The sequence below is a fragment of the Cupressus sempervirens genome, chromosome 6, assembly GCF_028749045.1.
Source record: "Cupressus sempervirens isolate cs-2001-9-10 chromosome 6, ASM2874904v1, whole genome shotgun sequence".
NCBI classification, from domain to species: domain Eukaryota; kingdom Viridiplantae; phylum Streptophyta; class Pinopsida; order Cupressales; family Cupressaceae; genus Cupressus; species Cupressus sempervirens.
The window spans coordinates 39,035,037-39,046,042 of NC_143123.1; positions in this window are offsets into that span (position 1 = coordinate 39,035,037).

An 11,006-nucleotide genomic window follows, 5' to 3' on the forward strand; every position below is an offset into this window, starting at 1 on the left:
CTTATTTCATGTATGCCTTTGAAACATTTCAAGTTGCAACTATGCGATCACTCTTTGGGTTCACACAGTTGTTGAGGTTTAAGTGTTAACTAGAGTTCAAGTGGCAAAGGCATGATTTCTTTGTGTTTGCATCATCGCAAAGTTAGTTGGCTCAACCAAGGTGAGGATTTTGAGAGGGAAATTGTGTTGGTTTCGCATCGTCGCAAGGTGAGTTTGGCATATTGTGGTTAAGGTCATTATAGTGCGCTAAGGGAAAAATCTTCAATGTTTCACGGATGCATTTTGTACCGTTATATCTTTCAGATCTATGGCCAACACACTATCATAGCATGTTAAGAAGAAAGCTATGGTTAGAGTTACGATCAAGCAATTTCTTTGTTTCACTTGGTCGCAAGGTTAGGAGGTGAACCTCGGATCGTAGTGGCAATGGTGTGAATGCAATCAAGATCTCATTCTTCACAAGGTCACAGTGATTAATAAAAGTTTTCAAGGGAAGGCTATAAAGCAGCGATAACTAGTTGGTCATGGTCTCACAAGTAAGAACTATTAATGAAGAAAGGTGGTGGCAACGCAGTGATCACAAGGGTTCAAACACTAGACATAAGGTTAAATGTTGGTAGAGTGGTAGAATAGTAAAGGATGATTGATCCATATGGAAAGACCTTATGGTTTGACTCTAGTTGACAAAAAACACAACTAATTTGGTGCACTTATGATAGCGGAAGCAGTGCTTTGATGATAGATCTGATCTTTTCAATCTCCTGCAACCACTTTCATTATTCCCCAGGTCTAATAAATGCAAAGGAATACTCCATCACTGCCTATTGATCCATCTATTTAGTCAAAAATTAATGACTATCATTCCTGACTTCTTAGAGCTTTTTTTGGTGGACAAGTGAATTGCCAACATCTAGTTTTGTATCAGGATTAGATATTCTCCAAATCTTCAATATTGGTTGAATGTAGTGATTGTGAAGTGTTTCTATCAAAAATATCTAGTTATGCTTAAGCTATAAAAGCACATTTTTGGTATCTTCTTGAGTCTGCTTGATTCTTCTCAATTTTCTTGGAATGTTTTGCATCCACATTGTAAATTCCATTTACCTCTGAGCCATTGTAATTCTTTGTTTTATCTCTTTTAGCTATTAACACACTATGCAAGATTTATTTGCCTCTGGTTAATGTTGTTGTCTATATTCTGCAATTTGCATGATTGTATCTATTTTGGCTATCTATTTTGGCATTTGAATGATATTGAGTGAAGTTTCTTCGTATAGAATTCTTTTGTTGTCTGATCTATATGTGGTTGTTAGATTAAGCAAGGTTTGAATCTATATTCTTTGAGGTTATTGTACTAGTTAACTGTGCATACATGAGTAGAGGTAGGATCAAACATCTTATTTTGGTGCATCACCTCCTTAGAATATATTAGGTAGTTACTTTCATGTATTCCTTCTCCCTTTTCTCTTCAAGTGTAGTTTAAGTGCATCCTAATAGAAGAGGAAGTTGACCGTCTCCAGAGACTCAACCTCATAATTCAAGTCCCACAGCTTGGAGGTTGTTTCCATGTTTCAAAAGGTTGTCTTTAGGTAAAAAATTTGGACAAGGCTGCAAGAATTTGTGACAATACTTTTTGGCATGCCTGGTGGGAGTATATATAGAAGATTTCAAGTTCATTGGTGTCAAAGAAGAAAAGTTCTAATAACTGCTGAGAAGATATTGTTGTTCTCAATATTTTCAGGCCTTCAAGAGGCTCATATCCAAGGTGAGTTTACTCCATTCCAAATCTAGTTTTTAGACCAAGTTGTTGTGATTCATGCCCAAAGCTAAAACAAGGGCATCTTCTAGAGGTAAGTTCCAATACCAAGAGCTTTCATTTTCTAATCCAAGAAGAAAGGCTAGGGTTTCTCTATCACTAGTTAGGAGCGTAGTAGTAACACATACCACTGTAAGATCCATCTCCACTCCTCCTATTGTTAGATCTCAACCTAGAATACCATCTTCTCGTATCAATATATTGCTTGCTTACATGGCTAGAGCTCATACTTTTTCCACCTTTAATGGTGGATGTCCTCTCCTATTAGCCCAAAGACATGACATACCGGCATCAACTCTTAAAAGAATCCTTGAGTTTACTGGTGAAAGCTCCATCTCCCCCTTATGACACATCTAAGAAGTTGCAAATGTTTGTAATATAAAAAAAATATCTGAGGATGATGTTGTTGTTAGGCTTTTGGTTGCATCCTTAAAGGGGAAAGTGCCACAATAGTATAGAGGCTTTCCCCAGAACTCTATTGTTTATTGGGATGAGTTAGGAGCAGCCCTATGCAAGCATTTTGAGGATAAAATTGATCACCTATCACTTTTAGAATAGCTGACAACTATCAAGAGGGAACCCAATGAATGTATGACTAATTTTAATTATAGATTTCAGAAGACATGGGATAGAATATCTACTATAGTGAATTCTTCTCCTGGTAATGCATTCTTGTATTACCTTAGAGCCTTCAACAGTGATATTGCTACCAATCTACAATCTATGGGAGGGGACACTATACCAAATTCTTATGAGGTTGCCATAAGAGCAAAAAATGTCTCCATGCAAGGAGAAAAGTTAGCTCCAAGACCTCCAATGTCTTTCTTCCCTGACATGCCCAATCATCAACCTATTATAGCCCGTATTCATATTTCCTCTGCAAGCCAACCTCTTCTTGTGGTCCCAATAGTCTCCACATCCTCTAATGGAGTTGATAGGATTGAGGCCATGATGCAAAGTCTAGTGTAGAATTTGGATAGAAGGATGTCGGATCAAGAAAAGAAAATGGAGGACAACAGTGTAGTAGTACAAAAAATGGGGAATGAGTTGGTGACTATGAAGGTGCAAGAAGCTCAAAATAATAGGCCTTCCCAACTCTAGTATCAAGGTCCCATACATAATAGACCTCCAAACTAGAGTTGTGTTCCCTACAATCAGAATAGACCTATCCACTACCCTTTCAATCAGAATAGACCTATCGACAACACCCAAACTATAGACACCAACCTAAATGGGGCTTTAGTCCCTCAGAAAAATTGTCCCCAAGATCAAGATTTATGCCCTTTCTGTAACTACTCCTATGGATATTGCATGTGTCAAAAGGCAGAATCTTACTTGGCATTAACTATACCAAAGAAAGTAGTTGCCTAGCAACAAAATGCTAATCAACCTGTTGATACTTTTCAATAGGGTGGTTGTTCTTTCATCAACCATTAGGTAGAAGAGCATGGTAATGTAAACCAAGATTCTTGCACTTACAATACTATGAGAAAGAGAATTTGAGTTGTTGAAGATGTTACTCCTCCCCTTCCTAATCATGCTTCAACATCAAGTACAACACCTCATGTGCATGCAGTAGATCAACAACACAATGCTAAGTAGCCTGCTAATGCTCCTCAACAAAAAAGACAAAATGATAGCAGAGGAGATATGAATGATCCTTAGGTTGTTTAATCTCAACTTCCTACACATGCAGCTCCCAAGTTTCCTACCAAAGAACCTAATGCATCATTTAGTTTGGTAGAGAAGATGAAGAGGACAAATGTCAATATTTCTATGTGGGATGATGTTGCTACTATACCATCACAAAAGGAGCTACTATAGTAGGAATTGGAGAGCATTGAATCAAAGGATCAGCCTAAACCATGTTCTTGGTGCAAACTGCCTCACAATCGGTGATCTATCCACACACTTAATAACCCTAGCTCTGATACCACTTGACGAAGGGTGCTCCCCTTAATACCATAAACTCATAACAAAAACAAAGAAACAATAGAAAATGTGCGAACAAAATATGGACTTCTTATTATCACCGCATATGTGGAATTACAAAATTCACAATTACAATATGCTAACCCACATGGGTACTTTCATTATAGTAATATGTAAGACAAGTTGCAAACTATCACCCAGAATTGTGCTAGACAATATTTGGGCCTTTTTAAATAGGCAATTTTATGCCGCCTGAGAAGGTTCTAGATGTGCAAACTTAATATGTAGGGTTAGCAAACCCTAACAATACATAAGGAGTCAGTTAAATACATCTTTGACAAATTATTTTATAAATTTTGGTAGCCCAACTTCGAAAGGCCATGACTCTTAAACCATTACTCTGATTGGTTACTACTTTTCAAAAATGCCATCTCCTGATCTATAGGCTCAAAATGGCGCAGGTGCCCTTCCATCGAGTTTTCAAACCTCATCCAGGCACCCTAAGGCCTCCAACAGTGAACCTAAAGATTTTTCTACAAATTTTTCTACCAAAAATCTGCAATAACTTCTCTAATACTTAAGCTGGATTAATGATATCTTTATGGTAGGTTTATAATTCTGAAATGAAGCTTCATGTAGAAAATGAGAACATTCTAAGCTTGTATGAAAAACTTACTGAAAATAGCAAGTTCGCATAAATAGCAACCACCCTATCTACTAGTCCTTGTTAAAATGGAAAAGACTGAAAAGAAAATATTTTTGGGTGATGCAAGATTGCTCTTACACCCAAGATGCTCCTGCATCATGGAGAGAAGCTTGTGTGGTAAGATTCATGATGTTTCTTATTTTAAAACATTTGGTTGTATTGCATATGAATGTGTCCTTTAGAAAACTAGAAGTAAATTGGATGATGGGAGTGAAAGGGGTACTTTTATTGGCTATGATGAGAAATCTAAGGTATATAACTTGTTTGATCCTATGAGGGATAAAGTTTTTGTGAGTACAAATGTTTTATTTAAAGAAGAATAATCTTGTGGTGGAAATATAGAGAAAAAACTATGAGTGTTGTAGTAATACCTAATGATGAGGAAGAAAATAAAGGTCAAGAGGATTAGCACCAAAATGACCAAGGAGGAGCTCCATCAACAACTCCAAAAGGAGATTACTCTCAAAATGAAGTTGAACATAGAGAATCTTTAAACCCACAAGTAAGTAATGATTCAAATCCTGCAATTTCATAATTAAAATTAAGTATTACAACCAAGAAAACTGCAAGCTTAAAAGATATTTATGACCAAGAAAGTAAAATAAACTTGCGTCAAAATTTTCTTTATTTTTTGAAGACCCTATATTTTTTGAAAATATGACTAAGGAAGAACATTGAGTTAATGCGATAAATGGTGAAATAGAATCTATTGAGAAGAATGATAAATGGGAGTTAGTTGATTTTGCTAAGGAAAGAGATTGCATTAGTATGAAATGGGTTTATAAGACTAGTTTAAAGAAAATGGAGATGTAGACAAATACAAGGTAAGGATAGTTGCTAAGGAATTTGCACAAGACTATGGGGTTGACAATAATGGAATATCTACACCTATAATAAGACTTCATACTATTGGAATGGTTCTATCTATTACAACTCAAAATGAATGAATGGTTTATCGAATGGCTACTATGGATATAAAGTTTAGCAACCACCAAGTTGTGAAATCACAATACATGCATATAAAGTTTGCAAGTTGAAGAATGTACTCTATGGATTGAAGTGAGCACCAAGAGTTTGGTATAGTAGGATAGATTCATACATGATATATAATGAATTCAATAGAAACACTAGTGAGCCTATATTATGTACGAAGACAAAGAAAAGGGTTAGAAATTGATCATTTGCATGTATGTTGATGATTTGATTCTTACATGCAATCTTTCTATTGATATATTTAAATCTGCAACGAAAAAGGATTTTCACATGAAATATTAGGGATTAATGAAGTTACTAAAAATGATAAGGGCATTTTGATTTGTCAAAGTAAGTATGAAAAAAAGGCTTTGAAAAGGTTTAGAATGATAAATTGTAGTACAGTTTCTAGACACTTATGGTAGTAGGCACAAAACTAAGTAGAGAAGATAATGAGAAATATTTTCAATCAACTATATTAAGAAAATTGGCTAGTAGTTTGATGTAACTCACAACATCTAGGCCAGATAGTATGTATAGAGTGACTTTGATCTCTAGATTCATGGATTCACCTATGAAGTCACATTGGTAGGAAGGGAAGGGTATATTGAGGTACATTGTAGGAACAATAGATTATTTCATATAGTATTCTTCTTTAGATGATTTTCAAGTAGTTGTATCTATAATTAGTGATTTTGGAGAGAATATCGAGGATAAAAGAAGTACATATGAATATGCATTTCATCCAATGTGTTGTGACATGAGCATCAAAGAAGCAATCTAGAGAGACAATCTGATTAGCTAAAGCAAAGTATGTAGAAGGTATAATAACAATGTGATGCATAGAATTTTGAAAGATGTAATGCTAGTTCAAGAATGACATACTACAATTTATTATGATAACAAATTTTTTATTGACTAGAATATAGAATTGTGGTATAAGTTTGGACATCCCTCATGACACTACCTCTCACAAAAGGGCTAATCTCTAGACAAAATACACTGAAGACAAAACAAAGTCAAACTTTGTTTTTTCTAGATTCACAAAAACATAGTGATATTTTTCAAAAAAATTTGTTGTTTTTTACTACAAATTATGCAGGTCATGAAGATAAAATGTTTAAAAACTTTCAAAAAAATCCATGATGCTTTTTATTTTTCAACTATGCAATTTGTAGGGAAGATAGCCACGTCACTCATAAAAGAGCTTATCAAGTACATTCTAATCAGCACTATTTTACAACTATGGCATTCGACTACATTACATTGCAATCCACCAAACCATTCTTTGTCCATGCATCAGACTTTTTGAATTTTTTACTACAATAGCTGATAAAAAATACTTTGTCTTCAATGAATGTCAATATCTTGTGCATGTCATGCAATTTCTTTCCAACCAAAAAAAAAGCACAGATCAATTCAAGATTCTGTGATTTCTTTTTTCTGATCATGGATCACTGTCTAATAGAAACCTCAACTTAAAAACTATAGAGATTAATACAATACTTAAGATTGGATGATTAAATATTTTGATCAGAGTTGTGGTTAAATAAAAGAATAGCCATAAATCCAAAATCCACCACCCTCTCACTCTCAGACTTGGGCCATTAACATCTTTTATTTTATGCATTTTATAAATTATTGAGCCATTAACATCATTGTCGACCATCTATTTTATACTACCACCAATTAGAACGTGCCAAAGAAAAAAAAAATTGATATGGTAATCTTTAATCTAACTATTATATAACTAGCTTATATATATATATATATATATATATAAAATAAACCGAGAGATATATGTGCCCAAAATATGTAATGAAATATGTTGCTGAGCTGAATAATACTCTCCAGTCATCTTTTCTAGAGGCACTGGTTATGAATAAACTTAATCTACTACTCCATCCACTCTCCTCCATTCTCATTAAATATTAATAAAAATTCTTAACGTACAGGGGTTATTGTTTGCAGGTGACTCTTTAATCTTTTCTATTACATTTTGATTGCATGAATTATTATCAATTACATTTGCAATGAATAGATGTAAAAATAATTATAAAATATATGACACTTCAATGAACATCAATTTTTTTTAAAGTAACAAAACTTTACATTGATGAATGTTTCTACTGTAGAAAGCCTTTCGGCTTAATAACTACTCTATACCCTTGCAAGTTCTACTTCACTCTATATCATTTTAGGGTAGTATTTTTATTGTGATATTGCTATTAGGATATAACTGTGAATCAATGAGTCAAACTCATTGACCCATGTGATTTTTATTGTATTCTTTCCTTTTAAGTTTAACTGATGAAAGTATTGAAAAACCCAAAGGGGGGACCAGTGGTCAGAGAATATTAAAAAAAAAGAGAGAATTAATTATATTAAAACTTTTGTTCTAGCAGTAAAGATTAATAATGGCCAGACTATTATAGGAGTGGCAGCTCATTTCAAGTAACTCTTCATCGTCATTTTATACTATGGTTTTTATATTATAAATAAAAAAATTTAGAGTTAATTTCTCATTTTCTCATTGGACCTCTTGTTTTTTAAGGTAGTCTTTTTATTTTGATATTGCTATCAGGATTTAACTGTGAGTTAATGACTCATTGATACATGTGATTTTTATTTTATTTTCTTCTACATCTTGAAAAAATGTGTATCATGTGGTAACTTTACTAGAAATTCTAGAATAGTTCACCCAACCCATTTTCCCTTCCGCACTTTGCAACCATTCTAAATTCTTGCTACATATTATATAATAACTACTCTATACCCTTGCAAGTATTTGACCTAATAGCACCAGCTTCCTCTATTCTCACATTGAAGCTTTCATGGGGATGGACAAGATGCAAGTATTCGACGTCACTAGTCTTCTTGCAAGGAATAAAATGTGCCATCTTTGAAAACTTGTCACTTGCCACAAAAATAGAATCATGCCCTCACTAAGTCCTCAATAATCCAAGAACAAAATCCATGTTGACATCCTCCCATGGCTTCTCTAGTATAGGTAATGGCTAATAAAACCTTGTATTATTCTTCACTCCTTTCGCCATATGACATACTCTACAACTTTGTAAAAACTTCACATCTTTTTACAACTATGGCCAATAATAATTCTCAGCAACCAAATCAATGGTCTTATCTCTGCCAAAATCTCCATTCAATCCTCCACTAAGTTTCTCCTTGATGAGATTCTCTCTCATAGAACTTCTCGAAATGCGCAATTGGCTTCCTTTGAATAACATACTATCTCAGACCATGAAATCCAACCACTTTTTCCTATCAAGTGTAACATGTTTTGTACAAGCCTTCCATGCTTCACCAAAATTAGGATCATTTGGGTACAAAGTACTAAGTTCCTTGAACCCAACCACCTCTATCTGCATTTTTGTCAACAAAATTTGTCTTCTACTAAGAGCATCTATAACTTTGTTAGACTTCCCACTCTTGTGTTTCAAAATAAATGTATCACTCTGCAAAAACCCAACCCACTTCAAATGTCTTCGGTTTAATTTTCCTTGACTATTCAAATATTGCAAAGCTTGATGACCAGTATACAAAACAAACTCCTCAGGAAGAATATAGTGTCTCCACTTCTTCAATGCTTGAACTATAGCATTAAATTCCTAATCATAGACAAAATATTTTCTTTTTGCACCATTCAATCTATCACTGAAATAAGAAATAGGTTTACCTTCTTGGCCCATAATAACTCCTCTTGCAGTACCACTAGTATCATAGTCTACTTGAAACACCTAGTTAAAATCAGGTGGTGCTAAAACAAGCTTCTCAATAACTTTCTATATCAACAGATTAAAACTCTTATTTGCTCCTACAGTCTACTTAAATTCTTTCCTATCTCCTCTCATTGTTTCAGCCAAGGGACCACAAATACTACTAAAACCTCTTATGAACTTTCTATAAAAACTAGTCAGCCCATGAAAACATCTTACCTTTGTTGCACTCCTTGGAGTAGGCCATTCAAGGATAGCCTTCACTTTCTCTAGGGCCATTTTTAGACCTTTTACTGATACTACAAATCCTAGGTACACCAACTCCTTCTTTACAAAACTGCACTTCTTCAAGTTTATTAGCAACTTTTCTTCCCTCAACTTATCAAACACCTTATGAATATGGATCAAATGCTCCTCCAATGTCTTACTAAAGACCAAAATATCATCTAGGTAAACAATGACAACCTTACCTAGAAACTCCTTCAATACCTCATTCATGAGCCACACAAAGGTGCTCAGTGCATTGGTTAGCCCAAAAGGCATGATTAACCACTCATACAGTTCTTCTGTTGTCTTGAAAGTAGTCTCCACTCATCACCTTCTCTGATAAAAATATGATGGTATCCACTCTTCATATCTATCTTTATAAAATACTCAGCTCCATTCAAACAGTCCATAATATCATCCATCCTTGGCAATGGAAATCTATACTTGATTGTGATATTGTTGATAGCACAAGAATCTATGCACATCCTCCATTCTCCATTCTTCTTTGGTGCTAATACAGCTGGTGTAGCACATGGACTTGGACTCACTCAAATCAACCCTTTCTATAACAACTCATGAACTCACTTGTTCAACTCTTCACTTTCTGTTGGTGTCATTCTGTGTGCTGCCTTGTTTGGAAAATTGGCTCTTGGAACCAAATCCATTTGGATACTAATCTTCCTCATTCGAGGCAATCCATCACGTACATTATCTTATGCAATATCAGAAAAATCTCCCAACATATTTGCAACTTCTGCACATACCTCCTCTACTTCTTCTTTAATATCTTTTGGAATTATAGAAAAACACATATGCTCGTGCTTCATACCTTTGAGAAACTCTTTTCCATCAACAAAGCATATTCTAGCAGCACTAGATACTTGTTCTTCTTTATCCTTCAATAGCTTCAACTTATGCTTCACTCCATCCTTGGTCAAAGGTTAGGTATTTTCTTGCCCATCATGTACAACATGCCTATCAAACTACCATTGCCTACCTAGAAACATATGACATATGTCCATAGGTATGATATCATAAAGTACCTCATCTTAGTAGCTTCCAATCTTGAACTTGACTGAGCACTGCTCATTGACCATGACCATGTGTTCATCTTGTATCCAAGTGACACATATGTTTATGTCTCTTCAGCTTCAAATTGGTGACCATTGTTTCTGACACTAGATTGTCAGTACTTCCACCATCAATGATCACATCAAAACACTTATCTTCACATCTGCACCTTGTGCAAAACAAGCTCTTTCTTTGATCAGGTTCATTCTCACCACTTAGCAGGATTCTTTTGTTAACTAGGACTTCTCCTCTTTTAGCATCTTTAAAATGTGAGGATCTAGCATCTTCATAAACATGTGCAAATCTTTCTTGGCTTTTTGTTCTTCAATTTTTCCTTCCTTGGTGTTGGGTACATTCAAATGCTCTATGCCCTTCTTCTCCGCAATGAAAAAATTTCCCATGGAACCTTCCTCTTCCAAATTCTTGTCCTCTGCCTCTTACTCTTTGATCTCTCTTGTTTTGACCATGGAAATGATTGGAATTGTTTTCCCTCTAGTTCTAACTA